Source organism: Ipomoea nil, unplaced genomic scaffold (genome assembly GCF_001879475.1).
Source record: "Ipomoea nil cultivar Tokyo-kokei standard unplaced genomic scaffold, Asagao_1.1 scaffold1436, whole genome shotgun sequence".
NCBI lineage: Eukaryota > Viridiplantae > Streptophyta > Magnoliopsida > Solanales > Convolvulaceae > Ipomoea > Ipomoea nil.
The window spans coordinates 754495-777331 of record NW_017617864.1 but is presented as its reverse complement, the minus strand read 5'-3'; the positions used below and the strand labels follow the sequence as shown (position 1 = coordinate 777331).

Here is a 22837-nt window from a genome sequence, read left to right as displayed (position 1 = left end):
TTTTTTCTACCCATATTATAGGCCTAATTCTCTTGGGCTCTTATATATATATATATATATATATATATATATATATATATATATATATATATATATATATAGTAGATTATTACTATTATTTTTATTTGTTATAATCTTTAAGAATATTTTGATGAATATACAAATATAAATTATAACAACGAATATTATATAGTGCAATTGATTAAATGTGTTGTATCGATTGTGTTTTTTATGTTATCCTTGCTTGAATTCGAGCAAATAATTGTCCAATTATCCGTGCGGTGCACGTGCGGTGCACGGATAAATTTGTTGGAAGAATTGCAGAGAGGATCAGTAAGGGATGAGTGAGAATGAGAGCATTGGAATTACGATGAAGTGAGAAGTTGAGAGGAGGAGGACAAGCATATTGAAGTCAGAATTTGATCGAGAGAAGAAGAAGAAGAATATTGAAGTGAGAAATTCGTTGAGAGAATCAGTAAGGGATGAGTGAGAACTGAGAATTAGAGCATTGGAATCATGATGAAGCTTACTTAATAACAACCTGCCTCAACTAATTTTAGCAATTAGCTTCTCAAGGAAGACATTAATCTTACTTTAATTTGTAGCTAAAAAATGGAACTTCTTAAACACTAAGAATGTATAAAAAGTTGCAGCTGATGTTGAAAGGTTTTGAGGTGGAGGATGATGTGTTAATGCATTTGCACTGACCTTAAAATGTAAGGTGATATACAAGCAGTTATTTATTTAGCAATTAGCTTCCCAACGAAGACATTAATCTTACTTTAATTTAGCAATAGTATATATTTAAACTATTTTGATGAATATACAAATATAAATTATAACAATGAATATTATATAGTGCAATTGATGAAATGAGTTGTATCGATTACGTTTTTTAATGTTATATTTGTTTGAATTCGAGCAAATAATTGCCCAATTATCCGTGCAGTGCGCGTGCAATGCACGTGCGATGCACATATACATTTTTTTATTATATATTTAGATAATAAAATTGTTACTATTTCTTTAATCCTTTCAAAATTTGTTAAATATTCATTCAAATTTTAGTTATAATAAAACTTTACTCTTTAACTAGTAAAAACTGTATTCTTGGCTTTCTTTCTAATACAAGTAAAAATATGTGAGTGATAAGATATAAATCTAAATTTATAACTTGAAAAAAATGTAACTCATTAATCTTACTTTAATTTGTAGCTAAAAAATGGAACTTCTTAAACACTAAGAATGTATAAAAGGTTGCAGCTGATTTTGAAAGGTTTTGAGGTGGAGGATGATGTGTTAATGCATGTGCACTGACCTTAAAATGTAAGGTGATATACAAGCAGTTATTTATTTAGCAATTAGCTTCCCAACGAATACTTTAATCTTACTTTAATTTAGCAATAGTATATATTTAAACTATTTTGATGAATATACAAATATAAATTATAACAATGAATATTATATAGTGCAATTGATGAAATGTTTTGTATCGATTGTGTTTTTTAATGTTATATTTTACTTGAATTCGAGCAAATAATTGCCCAATTATCCGTGCAGTGCGCGTGCAATGCACGTGCGATGCACATATACATTTTTTTATTATATATTTAGATAATAAAATTGTTACTATTTCTTTAATCCTTTCAAAATTTGTTAAATATTCATTCAATTTTTAGTTATAATAAAACTTTACTCTTTAACTAGTAAAAACTGCATTCTTGGCTTTCTTTCTAATACAGGTAAAAATATGTAAGTGATGAGATATAAATCTAAATTTATAACTTGAAAAAAATGTAACTCATTAATCTTACTTTAATTTGTAGCTAAAAATGGAACTTCTTAAACACTAAGAATGTATAAAAGGTTGCAGCTTATGCTGAAAGGTTTTGAGGTGGAGGATGATGTGTTAATGCATGTGCTGTGACCTTAAAATGTAAGGTGATATACAAGTAGTTTTTCCTAAATTAGTTTTCAACTATAGTGATTCTGTCCAATTTAGTCATCAAATACGATGGTTTTTATTGATCTAATCCTTGATTCTAAGAATCGAGAATTTAATTGGATAAAACCATCGAAATTGAGGACCTAATTAAAAACAACCAATCGTGCGTGGGTGCGGCCGAACAAACATCTTTATCACAATTTTATACATTAGTGCATGAAAATCTTATATTTTATATTACTTTGTACACTTTTATGATTATTGCTCAATAGCAAGTACAATTATAACAACCTGCATCAACTGATTTTAGCAATTAGCTTCCCAACGAAGACATTAATCTTACGTCAAATAATAATCGATTTGTAGCTAATTAAAAAATGGAATATCTTAAACACTAAGAATGTATATAATATTGATTTAATCCTTGATTCTAAGAGCCGAGAATTCAATTGGATAAAACCATTAAAATTGATGACCTAATTAAAAACAAAAAATCGTTCGTGCATGCAAACAAACATCTTTCTCACAATTTTTATACATTAGTGCATGAAAATCTTATATTTTATATTACTTTGTGCACTTTTATGATTATTGTTCAATACCAACTTAGCAAGTACAATTATTTTCCTTTAAAAAAAGTACAATTATTTTAACTAATGACAAGAGTTAATGATCTAGCCCATGCAAGATGAGTAGATTAATTTTAATTACGAGATGTGTAATTTTATTTATTTATTTGCATACAAGATCTAGTATGTCCATATGTACGTGCACCAACGTAACCACTATGAAACTAATCTAAACTCAGCCTAGCTTGCATCTAAAGTGTAAATTATATAATGGACCAAAGCCCACCTTGCATTGTGTACTTTAGTTCAAAACAATATTCGGATTATGTACTTGCAGTTAATTTATTATGTACCTTCCTGATTACGTATGTATAAATAAACTAAAGGTACATCATATGTTAACGGTTAGTATATAATATGTTAATTGTAATATGTAAGTAATTTGTTAACGGGATATATATCATTTATATTCGTTCCACCATGCGCATGCCGCATGGTGGACCCTGATCCATAATATAACAATTAGCATCCAAAGAGTTTAGTTTACTCCGGAGAAAGTGTACCCAAAGCTCTTTATCATGTCCACGATGCTTAATTACCAATTACTCCGTATCTCAAACTATTGTGTTCTTTATTTTTTAAATAGTAATAATTTATAAAATCAATATGTTAATTACATAGTGTTGTTAATGCCATTCTTAAGTATTTCCTAAAGTGATTATTTTGGTCCTCATATCACAACAATTATTAAGTTTATTTTAAATTTTACATATATTTTGAATTTTTATTTTTAATTTAGGATAAAATAATACATATAGAGAATTAAAATGCATGTAAAATTTAAAATATGACGTCGGTTTCCATGCTGGTTATGCATCCATAGAGAAGGCTTCACCAGATGATGTTTGCTGACCGGAATAATGAGAAGAAACCAGTTGTTCCCATGGTCTCGATTTTGAATTGTTTGGAAAGGGGTTACTCGATTCTCAGTGGTCATTGCATGGGCCTCGGCTAAGCTTCTGTTTCATGTGCTCTAAATTCTTGATGGACAATTTTAATATTCATCCAAAGTAATTTCAGTTTAGTGAAATATTCATTCACATCACTGTTACCTTGTTTGGTTTGGTAGATTTTGGCCATAATCTCTGCTATTCTAAATACATCCTGCGTGCTGAATCTCTTCTTCAGATTCATCCATATTCCTTTTGCCGTGTCAATCCACAAGACACTTCGAGCAATCGTTGGTGACAATACTCGAGCTATCCAGGTCACCACCATATTATTGTTGCACTGATTCCAGAAGAAATACTTGCGATCATCTACATTTGGCATATTGATCGTTGCATTAACGAAGCCAAATTTGTTCTTTGAAGAGAGGGCATTTTCCTTCTGACTAGATGTAACAAAAATCGCGTCTTCCATAGTTCCATCTCCGGAGAAGCCCCCCGGATGATCGCTATTAATCTTAGGCTCTGTTTGGTAAAAAATTGGCCTATAGGTCAATTTTGACTTATTTGATCACTATTAATTGTTTGATTTAGTTAAAATATCAATATAAATGTTTGGTTAATTAGCTTTTTGCAACTCCAAAATGCTAAAATTCAAAAAGCTACTTCAAACAACTTTTTCAATTAGCTTTTTGAGAAAAGAAATTATATCAAACAGCTATCAGCTAACAATTAATTTACCAAATACTTTTCTACAATCAGCTAATGTTGTCAACTATTTATACCCTATAATTAACACAATCAGTTATCAGCTAACAGTTAATAGCTAATAGCCATTTTACCAAACAGGACCTTAGTCTAATTGATCGTTGTCTTCGGCGGTGCGGATTGCGTCCGCCGCCGTACGGTGGTTTTCCGATGGCGGTTCTCAAATAAGTAAAGTAGCAGAGCTGTTAACTTTATTAACTGATTCGGTCAAAATGCTCTCTAGAGAACCGCTAATGAGTACTATGAAAATTAATTATCAACCAATTATTTGCTACATAAGCAAAGTGACATGCAACAAACTTAGACTATCGCTGATTTTGAGCTAATTCTCGGGTACAAATTAAATTTTTTGTATTTGGCAGGGTTAATTGTTACGTTAATGTCTCTAAAAGCTGGTCTAAATATGGTGGAATCCAACTATAGATCGGGCTCCCAGAATAGGACAAATTAACTGCATGTGTCCAGATTAACAATTCAAGATATGATTTTAGCTCTCCATGTTAACTTTTCAACTAAACTCTGCATGCATCATTTATCAGATATGAATTACCCAATTTTTTTTTTTCTTGATCCCATTTGGTTTGAGTTTGATCAGTTACTCTTCTTTATATATACCGGGTGTGTAAAATAACGTTTTGCAAAATTGAAGCAAGAAATTTGGTGTTTGGGTGGCAGTTTTGATTGTCACATTCTACTTTTTTCCAACCTATACTAGTTTATGTATATTTGTGTGTGTACGTATAATATACGATAAATTTTTGTTTTTTTCCAAACAAGTCTTCTTGTTGGTATTTGCTTCTGTGTGTGATGATTTTGCTTGCATATATAGATAATCCTATGAGTTTAAATTTACCAACTTAGGCTCCGTTTGGCCGGAAAGTAAGAAAATGACTTCTGGAAAATGTTTTTTCGAATTGAAAAATGAGTCATTTTTCATAAAACAATTTAATTTTCGATGTTTGGCTACATAACAGAAAATTATCTTTGTGTGTTTGATTCATTTTCTAGAAAATGAGTAGGAAAATGGTAAGAATTGTATACTTCAACATTTTAATTATTTGATATTTTTGATAAAATCTTTTTGTGAATAGAACTCATTAAGCGTTGTGGACAATTTTGAATGTCTATATATATAAAAATATAGAATTAAGTTCCAGTGCATTTAAGTGTTTCCCGGGCGATTGTGCGATTTTAATGTACGTCAGTTTTGTATTTCAAGAACATGAGTCTTGTGCTTAATGTGCGTGAGAATTGTGATTAATGTGCGTGAGTTTTGTGCGTAACGTGCACTGTATACACAGTATACGTTGTATATATATAGTATACACCGTATGTATCTATACATACACATTATATATATATATATATATATATATATATATATATATATATATATATAGTGTATCTATATCACACAGCCACACATTAACTATATACTATACATACCAAGCATGGGAATGAAAATGACTTCCAAAAAAAAAAGAGAATCATTTTCTCCCAAAACATACTTATTTTCCGTTGACCTCATTTTTCTCCTTCTTACCAAACACGGGAAACCCGAGAAACATTTTTCAGAAGTCATTTTTCAGATTTTCAAACACACACTTAATCACTCCTGCAATTACTGTTCTGTGCTCGAATGTGTGAAAATGATGTGCTTAGAGTTTTAAAAAAGAAAGGGAAAATGGTCAAATAGGCCCTCGAACTTTGGCTTAAAAGTCAATTAGGCCCCTAAACTTTTTAAAGGTGCAATTACACCCATCAACAATTCATTTAGGTGCAATGAAGCCCAAAAACAAGTTAATGACCTGCTATCACAGGTCATTAGGGTTTAGGCCACCTTCCGGTGAATTTGCTGACAAAAAAAAGTGACCGACAAAATTTCTGGCAAAAAAAAAAGTGATCGGAAATTTCGTCGGTCGCCAGGCACTTTTTTGTCGAAAATTTCACCGGTCATTTTTTTTTTGTCGGAAAATTCATCAGAATGTGGTCTGAACCCTAATGACATGTGATAGCAGGTCATTAACTTGTTTTTGAGATTCATTGCACCTAATTGAATTGTTGATGGGTGTAATTGCACCTTTAAAAAGTTTAGGGGCCTAATTGACTTTTAAGCCAAAGTTCGAGGGCCTATTTGACCATTTTTTCAAAAAGAAATAGTGGATCTGAAAGGAAATAGGGGATTTATGACATGCTAGGATATGATCGATGTAGCAAAACACTACTAGTGTGTAAAGAAGTATAGTCCCAGTGCACACTAACACTGGCTTTAATATATAATGGAATTAGAGGATGATGATTCATACTTACGATACGTACATTGAAGTCACTTAGAGTGAAAGTAAGGTTAGAATGTAATCAAGGTTATGCACTAGAATGAAAAAGTTATCCATTTTTTTCTGATTTAAAAACTGGAAGCTACTATCTAAATGGAGTTTCTATTCACCTTACACTTCATTCCAGTCCATTATTGTTTGGAAGAAGGTATGTGAAATCGATTGACAATTGTGATAAAGTTGTCTTTACACTTCAATTTTATAAGAATTTATTCCCAAAAATTAGACAGTTCAAAACCCTTCCCTCATAGCATGCTTCACTTAAAACCACAAAATGAATGAGATCTCTATTGATACTCTCTAATTTAATTTGCTGAAAATTAAATTAAGGAAGGTTATCTCAATCAATTATTTTTAAATTTGATAGATTTTTTTTTTTTTTGTGTGTTTAATAGTATTTTTAATGTAGTGTCTAAATATATAAATTTTAGGAAAAAAAGATACAAATAGACCCTCGAACTATTTGTGAAATAACAATTAAGCCATTGAACTCGAAAAAAGCTCCAAATTAATCTACGAATTCAAAAAAAAATTACAATTAACATTTTTAGGAGGTTACCACCAAATTTCTGTCGATTGGAATACATGTGTAATTATATATATATTTTATTATTATTATCCTTGGAATACACGTAAGCATTTGACCCAATTAAAAATCAAATTTTAAATCGCTAATCCTAATGAATCTGGCCAGGAGTGTTGTTACCAATGACAGAGGATTTCGGTAATTGAGGAATTTAAGAAGGTGAGTGTGAAGCATGGTTGCAGTAGGCACTAGGCGCTAGTCGGGCGCCCGGACAGCGCCTAGCGCCTAGGCGGAATCTAGGCGGGGTTAGGCGGGCGCCAAGAAAACAGTGCTAGACTTGCAGTTTGACAATTTTAATGAGGTTGTTTTCAACATTTACTCAAATAACAGTAAAATGCACACGCCAACATTTAACTGCGCGCACAAACCAGTGTCAACACATCCCCGATTAAAAATATTCGCATACCGCGAGTTATAAAAAGCAAAACATTATATCCCTAAGATAAAATTAATCTTGAAAATCGATTAAAACTCATGCTCATTGTAAGCACCAAAGATCCCTAATCAAACTCAAAAACATAAACAATACTATACCATCGACACACCAAAATCACATGTGACAGTACAATGCACAAACTAATGGTATTCTAAGCACAAACCATAAAACTAGTCACATGCAAACGCCAATACAAAACTGTGCACCCACTATTTGGTCCGACAAGGGGGTTTGGAATTGGTTTGTCCTTCATTTTGTATCCGCAATTATTATTATGTGTGTGCGTGAAATGATATTGTTAGTTCATTAAGATTGAATTAGACCCGTATGGGTATTTATTTGGTTGATTTACTATGCCACGGGTTTTTTTAATACATGTTGGTGTGTGCGAGTATGTGTGAAGGTGTGTGCGTGTATGTGCGTATGCTTGGAGAAGCATGTGCGTCTGCAGATATGAACATTAACATGGAATAGAATAACACAAGCAAATTGTTAAAAAATGAATATGACGAGAGAGGAAATTGCATTACACAGAGTAGATTTAAAAAAAACAGTTCAAATTAACTAAAATAAACGAAATACGTCAAAAGTCATCGTAATAAGAATGAAGAGACAAACATAAAGTATTTTAAGCAGCATATAAGGTGTCAACGAGCATGTCCCCAGAACCCACAACACAACTGATATTCGATACACGGTGTATGTTAGCCAGAAATAGTAGAATTTCGTACGAAAAGTGCACGCGTAATGCAAGCATGGCCCGTGCATCACCCCTACGAAGCCCGTAGTCCCATGAAGCGAACGGTTGTCCGACATACGACTCCATGTGACACATAGCAAACACGTCGTAGTCAGCAAAAATCTCATCAGCAGTCTACAATGTTAGAATCCAACTATTGCTTAACAAAGACGAGTAGTAAAAGGGAGAATTTAATATATGGACATATGAATTAGTATGCACCACCAAACAGTACCAAACGCACATGAAAAAACTACCATCCAAAATCCCCAACCAAACAGTATGTAGTTACACAGTAAAATGCACATGCCATAAATCGACCACGCATAGAGTATGCTGAAACGCGACTATACACCTCGGGAACCAGGAAATAAAAAGTAGCTACACCTGCCTCGCCTACTCAAACTGCCACAGTCCGGCCACCGTTGAAAAGCACACAAGCAGCGACAACCCCCCCCCCCCCCCCCCCCCCCCCCCAAAAAAAAAAAGGAAACCCCAAAAAATAACAACGAAAACGAAACACCCGAGCAAAAAAACCCCACCCCTGCAATCGAACACAGACCATAAAGTTGTAAGTAAACCTGTAATGCCACGTCCAGATTAACGCAACATGCACCTAGTGAGTCACCCCTACGCATAGACCAAGCCAAACATTCTAAGCCCCTACAATAGACTTTTATAAATGAAAATGACAATACATACCACTTTTATATATATATATATATATATATATATATATATATATATATATATATATATATATATATATATATATATATATATATATATATTTGTGCAAACCAACCTTACAAATTGAATTTAACTTCACATTGTAAATACAACTACACGCAGAGATTTAATGCAACACATATGAATTAAACTTATTTTTTACAGAGTAATTCAACCTTACAACTTTAATTTAACTTCACCTATGCAATGTAAATAAAACCCACCACGGTGATGTGTGAAGTAAAAAAAACAGAAAACAAAACACACATGATGCACAATCCCAAACCCCAAACCAAAACACCATAGAATATCAACCCCATGAGCAACTACCAAAGCAAATGTGTATAAAAATAAAAATGTAATGCCCAGACCATATTAACCCCACCACGCACATGGTAGTGCACCACTACACACACACCAGACACCCAAATTAAAAATCCTGTAATGTCAAGTCCAGATTAACGCAACATGCACATAGTGAGTCCCCACTACGCACAGAAAAAAACCCAAACTGCAAATCCCTCAAACCCTAACCCAGAAATCAAACAAACACCCGCAATCACACTCGCACACCCCCCCCCCCCCCAAAACCCTACGTACAGCGACGAACACAACCCACCTGTGATAACCCCTAAGAAAAAACACAAAACCATCAACTTCAAACGCACAAGTAATCGAAAACCCTAAATCCCAACCCAATCCCCTTCTCTACAGTAACAAACCAACCAAAATCCGGAAAAATTCCCACAAAAAAAAACAAAAAAAAAAAGGGCGAAAAATAGAACTCGTACCTGACGAAGATGATATCCCCCTAATTCGCTTGGACTGCATCCTGCTAGACCCAACCATGGAGACTTTGACGCCGGGTAATCGCCGCGAGGCTTCGAACAGAGGAAGAAGAATCGACAAGGGAGATGAGATGCGCGAGAATATAGACTCCACCGAGAGTAGAGCGTAGAAAATGAAAAGGGAAGACTAATAAATCACTACCCACACGGCGGAAATAAAGCACTTAGATAATAAAATCATAAGCCAAATGACAAAAGCACCCCAGCTTTCTTTAAGAAATACGCGCACATGGGGAATAAACACCATCCGAACCATTGATCAAAATAAATCAACGACCAGGAAGTGTGCTCACGAACTCATCCAACTAGGGGGGTTGCACCGGATTCAAAATATATATATATATATATATATATATATATATATATATATATATATATATATATATATATATATATATATATATATATATATATATATATATAAACTTTTAGATTTTGAATCCAGTGGAACCCCCCATTTCGGTGAGCTCGTGAGCACTAATTTTCACTGTTTATTTCTATTTTATTAATGTACTAGTTTTTTACGCGCATTGTGCGATTGGGATAATGCCCAATGTTTTTTTTAAATAAGTACTTTAAAGTATATTAAGGCAAGATTATATTGGAATTGTTCATGCATAGATAATTGAATGTTAAATTTGCGTATTTAAATAGGCAATTCTAAGTTTACAAATGCAAGATAATATAGTCAAGATTGATTATAATTGTCAATGAAATAATTCTATAGGTATGGTTGAAACCAAATACGGGACATAAGGGAGAGCAAATAAAAATTAGGGCATAAAATATTAAATATATACTAATATTGAATAGCTAACTGCTGATTCCCAAACAACGACATTGTGAGATAGTTTCCACTTCAATGTATTGTGTAATTTGAAAACTCTTTTTGTCAATAAATCCCCAAAGTAGTTAATATGATTGGTTTAATTATATTTTTTATTTCTTTATTTTTTTAAATCAATTATTATTATTATTATTATTATTATTATTATTATTATTATTATATATTTTTTTTTAATTTTTTCATCGTATTAATAAAATACTTGGTAAATAAATATATAGCACTATTTTGTATTATAACTTTGATATTTAATTAAAAAACAGTGCACAAAAAAAGATAATAGACAATGATCAATTGATGAATTTGTACATTGGAGAAATATAATGACAATATAACTAATAAAATTATTTCTCTTAACTAATTTATTGATAATGAATAATTTCTACTATTTTATTTTACTATATATATATATATATATATATATATATATATATATATATATATATATATATATATATATACACACACACACACACACACACACACTAATAAGAGCCCAAGAGAGTTACGCCTATAATCGGTAGAAAAAATTGCGGTCAAATTTAGCTACAACAAAAAAATAATACATATGCATTTCTTTATATTAGTAATATTGTCTTTATATTTCTCCAATTTAAAATTCTTTACATTCAAATTCATCAATTGATTATATTCACTACATTGTCTATTATCTTTTTTGTGCACAATTTTTTAATTAAATATCAAAGTTGTAATACTAAATAATGCTATATATTTATTTACCAAATTATTTTATTAATACCATGAAAAAATTATATTTCTTCAATTTAATAAGAGTAAAATAGAGTACTAATTATGCAAACTTTGATTGGGATGAGGTTCGAACCTAAGATCTTTCTTATTGAAATCAATGAGTAAGTTAACGGTGAACTAACAGAAATTAACGGAAAAGATAATATTTAACGGAAAAGTTAACGGAAAAATCATATTCATTAAGGATAAATTAGGAAATCTTAAGGAAAAATTAAAATCTGATAAATTTGAGCCATTCATTTGATTAAAAAATAATAACCGCCATTTTTTCTACCCATTATAGGCCTAACTCTCTTGGCCTCTTATTAGTATAGTAGATTAGATTTGGATATTGTATTTATAATCCGCGTGCGTTTTATAGGGAGAGGGGGCTTTTTTGTCTTTTTTTGCGACGTTTTAATTTGGTTAAGTATTTTGGATTGTGGATTTGTGGGTATATGTTTAGTATTATTAGGAATCTTCAACACGTTCTCCATTCACGTCGTTTCTTTTCCACTTTGGCGTTTCGTTCGCCGAGGGATAGCTTCTTCTACCCATCCGGTCTCGCCGTCTGGTCAGAAGCTTTGGTTTGTCCGTCCGGTACTAGGGGGTTTCGACGGTCTCTCTTTATGTTTCTCATGGCAGGTTCGAGCTCTAGGGCGTCTAAACGGCTGAGAGACATCTCTTCCAGTTCTACGCCAGGTATCCCGTCGTCCGATTGTTGCTCTTGGATTTTTGTTTTCTTGGTTTTAAGAATTCTAGGTTTCGGGTTCTGCATGTGTGGTTAGGGTGTGTTTTCTCCGCCGGTGGTTGTGTTTTCGCGGGGGATGGGTATGTGGATGGTGTGTTCGGTGGTGGTGGGGCGGTAGGGTTGGGATTATCGGCGGTTTAGTGGCTTCTGTATGTTTTTTTTTTTAATTTTAATTTTCGTATAGTGTTTCAGTGTCTGTGGGGCTGTGAGGTTCTGGTTTGGTGATTTCGTTGTGATCGAGATGTGTCTGGTTTCAATTTTTTTTTCTTTTTTTTTTGTGTGGAAATTGCAGGTGTCTTTTTGGGTTGGTTTGTCTTCGACACTGTTGGGTTTTTGTTGGGGGGTCGGGGGTGGGGTTGTGGTCGGTGAGTTCGGTGGTGAGGGTGGCTGGGGCCGTGAGCTTAGAGGTGTTTGGCGGAGGGGGGTCCTTGTTTGCACAGTGGTGGAGGTAGGCATTTCCGTATTAAGTTTCATATTTTTGTTGGTATATAGTTTGCAACGTGTAGTTGGTGGTTTTTATTTTATTTTATTTTATTTTATTTTATTTAATTTTTGTTGTTTGTGGTTTCTTTTTTAACGGTTTTGGTAGATACGCACTGCTCTACATATCTGTGACTGTAGACCATTACTATTTTTTAATTCGGTGCTCAAGGTTTGGGGTCTGCGTTGGTGCGGGAAGTTTTGTGCGTAGTTGTTGTCAGGCCTGTGCATTTTGAACTTGTGTTAGTTGTTGTTGCATATTCTTTTTGTTGTGTTAAATTGTTTGGGATATCTAATAATTGGTTACAGTTTTTGGTGGAGTGTTGTTAATTTCTTTTGTGGGGGTATTTTTTTCTGTTCGTTATGTTTTATTCGTTTGGCGTTGTTTTCTCAGTTTTGTATTTTAATTGTCTTTATTTAAGTCAGTACGACATGGGTTTATAGTCTGTGCGTTGAAATTATATTTGGCTGGTGCATAGGGGCTGGTTTGTTGGATAGATTTTAGGTGTTGGCGTAATGGGTTTATAGTCTGTGCGTTGGAATTTTCTATTTGTTTCATGGTGTCCTGAAATTGAGTTCTATGTGTTGTGGTGCTATTCTTATTTTTTCTATTATTTTGGGTTGGAAAGTGTGTGTCAGTGTTTTTTTACCTTTCTTTGTTTTTTCGGAGATGGGGTTGTAATGTTATTGTGCTTAGATTTGTTAGCTGGATTGATGTTTTGATTACGGGTTATTTGAGTGTGTCATGTGTCTAGGGTCTGTGCGTACCATTTTCCTAGTAGTATGCGTTGATTTGTTGATATAAGTTTAGGTTTATGCGTCATGGTGAAGGGGTCTATGATGGGATTTCATAATAGTTTTTACTGTACTCTGGTTTTTATTTATTGTGCTATGTTCTTATTTTGTTATTTGTGTTAATGATTCTTGGTACCAGGTGACATTGCTGTTGAGTCGGAAGTTGTTGAAGGTGTTGTACCACCCTTGTCACCACCCCTCGTTGATGTGGAATTACCCGCTCGCCCCGACCAACAGGTGTCAGATTCCGAGGACTCGGATGATGGTGTTGATGCAGTCGATGATGCAATATCCCCCCCCCCCTTAAGATCCATGCGTCTCCGAAACACTTGGCGAATCCCATTAAGCGATTTAATGCTCGGCATAAGAGAGCCATCGTTGAGCTGGGGTTAGGGGAACTCTTGAATTTACCATACCTTCAAACCATTCGGAGATACATCCATAACGCACTATTCGCCCTCGGTATCTTCTTCCATTGGTAGTGTACATGTGACGCACAAAATGTTTTTATCAGAATTCACATGTTTCAAGTTTTTCCTTAATATTATCCTGCTTTCTACGCGCACACACACATCGAGGTCATTCTATTACAAAACCACTCTGAATTCACTCATGTGAATCCCCCCAATTTTACAAACATGTTCCTTGCACACTCTTAGTCATCAAGTCTAGCCATTGTTCGACACCCCCCCCCCCCCCCAACAATGCACTCCCTTGCATTCCTCTATCCTCACCCGCGTCATTTATATTCAGTAAAACGCACAAGCTACCGTATACATAATGCACAGATCACTACCAACCACACACGTCAATTAGATGTTACGCACAAAAAAAATTAAGACCATGCATCCTACACCACAACACTACTTAACGCTACCTAAGCCGGGACATACTTCCCAAGACCATTCATGCCAGCCATTAATGGCAGAGTTGGCAGAGTTGTTGGCAGAGTTGCAGAGAGGAGATAGATGGTGATGAGGCTGTTGTTGGCAGAGTTGCAGAGAGGAGATAGATGGTGATGAGGTTGTTGTTGGCGGAGTTGCAGAGAGGAGATAGATGATGATGAGGTTGTTGTTGGTAGAGTTGCAGAGAGGAGATAGATGGTGATGAGGCTGTTGTTGGAAGAGTTGCAGAGAGGAGATAGATGGTGATGAGGCTGTTGTTGGCAGAGGTGCAGAGAGGAGATATATGGTGATGAGGCTATTGTTGGCAGAGTTGCAGAGAAGAGATAGATAGTGATGACGCTGTTGTTGGCAGAGTTGCAGAGAGGAGATAGATGGTGATGAGGCTGTTGTTGGCAGAGTTGCAGAGAGGAGATAGATGGTGATGAGGCTGTTGTTGGCAGACTTGCAGAGAGGAGATAGATGGTGATGAGGCTGTTGTTGGCAGACTTGCAGAGAGGAGATAGATGGTGATGAGGCTGTTGTTGGCAGACTTGCAGAGAGGAGATATATGGTGATGAAGCTGTTGTTGGCAGAGTTGCATTCCTCTATCCTCACCCGCGTCATTTATATTCAGTAAAACGCACAAGCTACCGTATACATAATGCACAGATCACTACCAACCACACACGTCAATTAGATGTTACGCACAAACAAAATTAAGACCTTGCATCCTACACCACAACACTACTTAACGCCACCTAAGCCGGGACATACTTCCTAAGACCATTCATGCCGGCCATTAAATAATTTTTAAACATACGGTAAAGAAGACAACGACACACATGGACACGCGAAAGCTAATCCACACGTAGACCATATCAAAACCCCACAATCATCCATTCACATTCAGTTCGAAAGGCAAAATTTTAAAAACATAAACGCCCAACTTCCTTCACATGCATCCGCACCTACTTAGAGACAATTATGCATGTACCAATGTTCGTTCTAACATTCTACATCAAACGCACAACCACTCAATCAGCATAACGCACACGCTACCACTAACAGACGCACACACCTCTCATAACCCGCACAAACAGCTATTCTGGTACGCACAAACAACTTTAAGATCATGCATCCAACACCAATACATTTTACCCCACTTAAGCAGGCACATACTTCCTAAGACCATTCACCCCGGCCACTCCATCATTTTAACACGTACGGTACACCACACTATGGCACTAACGCACATGCCACCCCATGTCAATGCACAAACCATTCCCAAAACGCCTAAGTAACCAATTCATATTTAGTTCAAACATCCTCAGGAAAAAAAAAAAAAAAACAAACAAACCAAACACCTACAATCGCACACGTTAAGAGTTTAGTATGCACCTACCCATGTTCGTCGTATCTTCCCACATCATAATCGACAACTTAGGCTACCACTACCTCCATTAACATTCCTTGTCCTAACGCCCTCGAACCATTCCAGTACTCACGCACACACGTACCATTCTACATTGGTTGTATTATGTTCCATTTTCAATTAAAAAAAGAAAAAAAAAACTAAAACCAAAAAAATGCACAAACCAGAGCACACTTATGCACATGCCGGAATAGCTAGAGGTCATTCCAGTTCTTAAACTCCGCCTCAGCTTCCACGATCAATCACACTCTAATGTCATTGTGTTTTTTTTCCTCAGTCCTTCCCCACGCAACTTCAATGGTACAACAGATGTCGTCAATTACTTCTGAATATCTTTTCCCATTCAAATACTCATAAATATAATCCAAAAGATTCCAATTCAAATATTTCCATAATTTATCATATAACTACAATTACTATTTAATCCTTTTGATTTTTATATATCCTTATTTACTATATTATTATCTTCTAATCTCCACCATTCATGTGGAATGAATCAATGGCTATCAGGAGATCTCATGATTTCATCTATACTAGGGGTTGCACCGGATTCGAAGCCTAAACTTTTAACTTAGCCAATATGAACCATTCAACAATCATGAACCACTAAACAATAAACAATAATCAGTAACAATAAACACTAAACTAAATAGTAAGATGACAAACTAAACTAAACAATAAGATTAAAAACTAAACTAAACTAAACACTAAACAATAACAATAAACAGTAATTAAACAATAAGATTACAAACAGTAAAAACTAAACTAAACTAAACAGTAAGATTACAAGCTGCTTTCTAAGTTAATGAATATAGCAGCAATGGCGTCAAGCGTAGCAGCAGGGAGAAAGCTTTCAAGATCATCCCATTTCCAGCAATCATAATCCGACCAATAATCAAGATCATCCCATTTCCAGCCATCATAATCCGACCAATAATTATGCACAGTAAGCTGAGCAATTGACTCTGGGATTTGGCAAACGGTTATATCGCGTAGCGGCCGATCACCTAGCTAAAAGAGAGTTTGTTTGCCATTGTGTACTAGGTGCCTGGAACCAGCTTGGATTACTGGAATGCTTTTTAGGATTGCTTTCCAAGCATTGGACATATTCTGATAAAACTAGTAAAAAGTAAAAACTGCATTCTTGGCTTTCTTTCTAATCTTTCTAATACAAGTAAAAAAATGAGTGATGAGATGTAAAAAACATGCTGTTGACTTAATCATTAAGCAATTTAAATAACAGTGAAATACAAAGTATAATATCACTCAATTCATTCTCTTAACCATTCATCATATGTCACAATAATCTATCAAGTACTAATATTATTATTATTATTCTTAGGGGCTGACCTTAATTAGTTAACAATTATTGGGGCCAAAACCCACAAAACTTTTGGAGCTATCTATAGAAATTTGAAGGCCTTCCTGCTGGATGTTACGTATGATGGATAGTCCAGTTGTGGAAGGAGCAAATGCAAAGCAAAATGTGCCCCTTTCATCAACTGGTACAAGAAAGTTCCTAACCGGAAGGGTCCAGATCGGGCCACTAATAAGGAAAAATGATACGGTGGGTACCTCAACCGTACCCAACCCGTTCAAATCGTAGCACGTGTCTAATATTGACACACTGGGTGCCCGAGGAAGGTTGGCAGTTTGTGCCAAGAATGCGTCGCGCAACGCAACATACGCCACCATGGGGAGTCTTGTCACGACGGTTCCGGTGTCCATCACCACCCTGCCTTCGCCCAGCTCCGTTAAATGAAAGACGTCTTTGGATATTGGGAGTTACGTGCCGCCGACGCCCAGACCTGAGAGCCCGATATAGTAGATAGTGGGTGCCCATAGGTTATGGAGCAAGGGTACCCACGGGAAAGGCTCCTTGCGGACCTCACCCGAACTCCAGTGACCCGGAGGACTCACTGCCCCGGCTCACCAAGCAATAGCTGAAAGCTCCGCTCGTTTGCCTGAAAATTTCACCCATGATCGACATGGATCCCCCTCCGAGACCCAACCCCCCGTCGGCTTCGATGAACAGCCCCTGGTTGGTATGGCTGCACCCGATAGCCACATTCTGGACCACAGTTAGCCCAAACGTGAGAGTCTCGAACGCCATCGTCCCCATGGTGTACGACCGATCAGCGTACATGACCTCGTACTTGCACAGACCCGAGTTGCACCCCAAATTGTTCTCGGTGCAGAAAGCGGACCTACACGGCATGTCGGCAAATGAAGCTGAGAGAGTAGGGTCGAACACCGGGTCATATTATTGGTAGCATTGGTTACAGGGTTGACACTGAACCCACACAATATCACTCCCTGTGTCAATCACCATATACGGATATTGCGCCGGACTCCCGACCCCAATCCTCACCAAGTATTCTCCACTCCCTAGATCCGAACCGGAAACCACCCCCACCCCCAACTCTTCCACCTCATACTCGGAGGCTTTCCCACTGCCGCTGCCGCGAGTTTTGCGAATGAGGGAGGCGACTCTGTGTACGTCCCTTTTCATTCGGGATCAGAATCGGTGGCGGAAGTCGGTAAAATTGGAAAAGGGCAAGTTATCTCTGTGCAGGAGATTGAGCTTCCAACTACCCTCATTGCGGCTTTCAACCTTGAATTCCTCTTGGGTTTTTGGCGGGGGATGGAGGTTGATAGCCTGGGAAAGGGTTTGTTTAACGTTGAAATGCTCATGTTTGGGAAAAAGGGATGGCATTGCTGGCTGAGGTAATGGTATGGGTTGCAGTTGCAGATGGAGTAAAGAAAAATAGTGAGAGGAGGATATGGAGAAGCATTGTCAAGTAGATTAATTGGGGTGATAGATGGTGATGAGGTTGTTGTTGGCAGAGATGCAGAGAGGAGATAGATGGTGAGGAGGCTGTTGTTGGCAGAGTTGTAGAGAGGAGATAGATGGTGATGAGGTTGTTGTTGGCGGAGTTGCAGAGAGGAGATAGATGGTGATGAGGCTGTTGTTGGCAGAGTTGCAGAGAGGAGATAGATGGTGATGAGGCTGTTGTTGGCAGAGTTGCAGAGAGGAGATAGATGGTGATGAGGCTATTGTTGGCAGAGTTGCAGAGAGGAGATAGATGGTGATGAGGCTGTTGTTGGCAGAGTTGCAGAGATGAGATAGATGGTGATGAGGTTGTTGTTGGCAGAGCTGTAGAGATGAGATAGATGGTGATGAGGCTGTTGTTGGTAGAGTTGCAGAGAGGAGATAGATGGTGATGAGGCTGTTGTTGGCAGAGTTGCAGAGAGGAGATAGATGGTGATGAGGCTGTTTTTGGCAGAGTTGTAGAGAGGAGATAGATGGTGATGAAGCTGTTGTTGACAGAGTTGCATTCCTCTATCCTCACCCGCGTGATTTATATTCAGTAAAACGCACAAGCTACCGTATACATAATGCACAGATCACTACCAACCACACACGTCAATTAGATGTTACGCACAAACAAAATTAAGAACATGCATCCTACACCACAACACTACTTAACGCCACCTAAGCCGGGACATACTTCCCAAGACCATTCATGTCGGCCATTAAATAATTTTTAAACATACGGTAAAGAAGACAACGACACACATGGACACGCGAAAGCTAATCCACACGCAGACCATATAAAAACCCCACAATCATCCATTCACATTTAGTCCGAAAGGCAAAATTTTAAAAACATAAACACCCAACTTCCTTCACATGCATTCGCACCCACTTAGAGACAATTATGCACTTACCAATGTTCGTTCTAACATTCTACATCAAACGCACAACCACTCAATCAGCATAACGCACACGCTACCACTAACGGACGCACACACCTCTCATAACCCGCACAAACAGCTATTCTGGTACGCACAAACAACTTTAAGATCATGCATCCAACACCAACACATTTTACCCCACTTAAGCAGGCACATACTTCCTAAGACCATTCACCCCGGCCACTCCATCATTTTAACACGTACGGTACACCACACTATGGCACTAACGCACATGCGACCCCTTGTCAATGCACAAACCATTCCCAAAACGCCTAAGTAACCAATTCATATTTAGTTCAAACATCCTCAGGAAAAAAAAAAAAAACAAACCAAACACCTACAATCGCACAGGTTAAGAGTCTAGTATGCACCTACCCATGTTCGTCGTATCTTCCCACATCATAATCGACAACTTAGGCTACCACTACCTCCATTAACATTCCTTATCCTAACGCCCTCGAACCACACGTACCATTCTACCTTTGTTGTATTACGTTCCATTTTCAATTAAAAAAAAAAAAAAAAAACTAAAACCAAAAAAATGCACAAACCAGAGCACACTTATGCACATGTCGGAATAGCTAGAGGTCATTCCAGTTCTTAAACTCCGCCGCAGCTTCCACGATCAATCACACTCTACTGTCATTGTGTTTTTTTCCTCAGCCCTTCCCCACGCAACTTCAATGGTACAACATATGTCGTCAATTACTTCTGAATATATTTTCCCATTCAAATACTCATAAATATAATCCAAAAGATTCCAATTCAAATCTTTCCATAATTTATCATATAACTACAATTACTATTTAATCCTTTTGATTTTTATATAACCTTATTTACTTTATTATTATCTTCTATTCTCCACCATTCATGTGGAATGAATCAATGGCTATCAGGATATCTCATGATTTCATCTATACTAGGGGTTGCACCGGATTCTAAGCCTAAACTTTTAACTTAGCCAATATTAACCATTCAACAATAATGAACCACCAAACAATAAACAATAATCAGTAACAATAAACACTAAACTAAATAGTAAGATGACAAACTAAACTAAACAATAAGATTAAAAACTAAACTAAACTAAACACTAAACAATAACAATAAACAGTAAGTAAACAGTAAGATTACAAACAGTAAAAACTAAACTAAACTAAACAGTAAGATTACAAGCTGCTTTCTGAGTTAATGAATACAGCAGCAATGGCGTCAAGCGTAGCAGCGGGGAGAAAGCTTTCAAGATCATCCCATTTCCAGCCATTATAATCCGACCAATAATCAAGATCATCCCATTTCCAGCCATCATAATCCGACCAATAATCATGCACAGTAAGCTGAGCAATTGACTCTGGGATTTGGCAAACGGCTATATCGCGTAGCGGCCGATCACCTAGCTAAAAGAGAGTTTGTTTGCCATTGTGTACTAGGTGCCTGGAACCAGCTTGGATTACTGGAATGCTTTTTAGGATTCCTTTCCAAGCATTGGACATATTCTGATAAAACTAGTAAAAAGTAAAAACTGCATTCTTGGCTTTCTTTCTAATCTTTCTAATACAAGTAAAAAAATGAGTGATGAGATGTAAAAAACATGCTGTTGACTTAATCATTAAGCAATTTAAATAACAGTGAAATACAAAGTATAATATCACTCAATTCATTCTCTTAATCATTCATCATATGTCACAATAATCTATCAAGTACTAATATTATTATTATTATTCTTAGGGGCTGGCCTTAATTAGGTAACAATTATTGGGGCCAAAACCCACAAAACTATTGGAGCTATCTATAGAAATTTGAAGGCCTTCCTGCTGGATGTTCCCTATGATGGATAGTCCAGTTGTGGAAGGAGAAAATGCAAAGAAAAATGTGCCCCTTTCACCAACTGGTACAAGAAAGTTCCTAACTGGAAGGGTCCAGGTCGGGCCACCCATAAGGAAAAATGATACAGTGGGTACCTCAACCGTACCCAACCAGTTCAAATTGTAGCATGTGTCTAATATTGACACACTGCGTGCCCGAGGAAGGTTGGCAGTTTGTGCCAAGAATGCGTCGCGCAACGCCACGTACGCCACCATGTGGAGTTTTGTCACGATAGTTCCGATGTCCATCACCACCCCGCCTTCGCCCAGCTCCGTTAAACGGAAGACGTCTTCGGATATTGGGAGTTGCGTGCCGCTGACGCCCAGACCTGAGAGCCCGATATTGTAGATAGTGGGTACCCATAGGTTATGGAGCAAGGGTACCCTCGGGAAAGGCTCCTTGCGGACCTCGCCCGAACTCCAGTGACCCGGAGGACTCACTGCCCCGGCTCCCCAAGCAATAGCTGAAAGCTCCGCCCGTTTGCCTGAAAAGTTGACCCATGATCGACATGGATCTCCCGCCGAGACCCAACCCCCCGTCGGCTTCGATGAACAGCCCCTGGTTGGTATGGCTGCACCCGATAGCCACATTCTGGACCACAGTTAGCCCAAACATGAGAGTCTCGAACGCCATCGTCCCCATGGTGTACGACCGATCAGCGTACATGACCTCGTACTTGCACAGACCCGAGTTGCACCCCAAATTGTTCTCGGTGCAGAAAGCGGAGCTACACGGCATGTCGGCAAATGAAGCTGAGAGAGTAGGGTCGAACACCGGGTCATATTATTGGTAGCATTGGTTACAGGGTTGACACTGAACCCACACAATATCACTCCCTGTGTCAATCACCATATACGGATATTGCGCCGGACTCCCGACCCCAATCCTCACCAAGTATTCTCCACTCCCTAGATCTGAACTGGAAACCACCCCCACCCCAAACTCCTCCACCTCATACTCGGCGGCTTTCCCACTGCCGCTACCGCGAGTTTTGCGAATGAGGGAGGCGACTCTGTGTGCGTCCCTTTTCATTCGGGATCAGAATCTGCGGCGGAAGTCAGTAAAATTGGAAAAGGGTAAGTTATCTCTGTGCAGGAGATTGAGCTTCCAACTACCCTCATTGCAGCTTTCATCCTTGAATTCCTCTTGGGTTTTTGGCGGGGGATGGAGGTTGATAGCCTGGGAAAGGGTTTGTTTAACGTTGAAATGCTCATGTGTGGGAAAGGGGATGGCATGGCTGGCTGAGGTAATGGTATGGGTTGCAGTTGCAGATGTTGTAAAGAAAAATAGGGAGAGGAGGATACGAAGAAGCATTGTCAAGTAGATTAGTTTGTGTGATAGATGGTGATGAGGCTGTTGTTGGCAGAGATGCA

General features: G+C 37.2%; 1 pseudogene; it reads right to left on the bottom strand.

Annotated features, from left to right (window-relative positions):
* Window positions 1-1763: 1763 nt before the first annotated feature.
* Window positions 1764-22778, bottom strand: LOC109188563 (annotated as a pseudogene).
* Window positions 22779-22837: the final 59 nt, after the last annotated feature.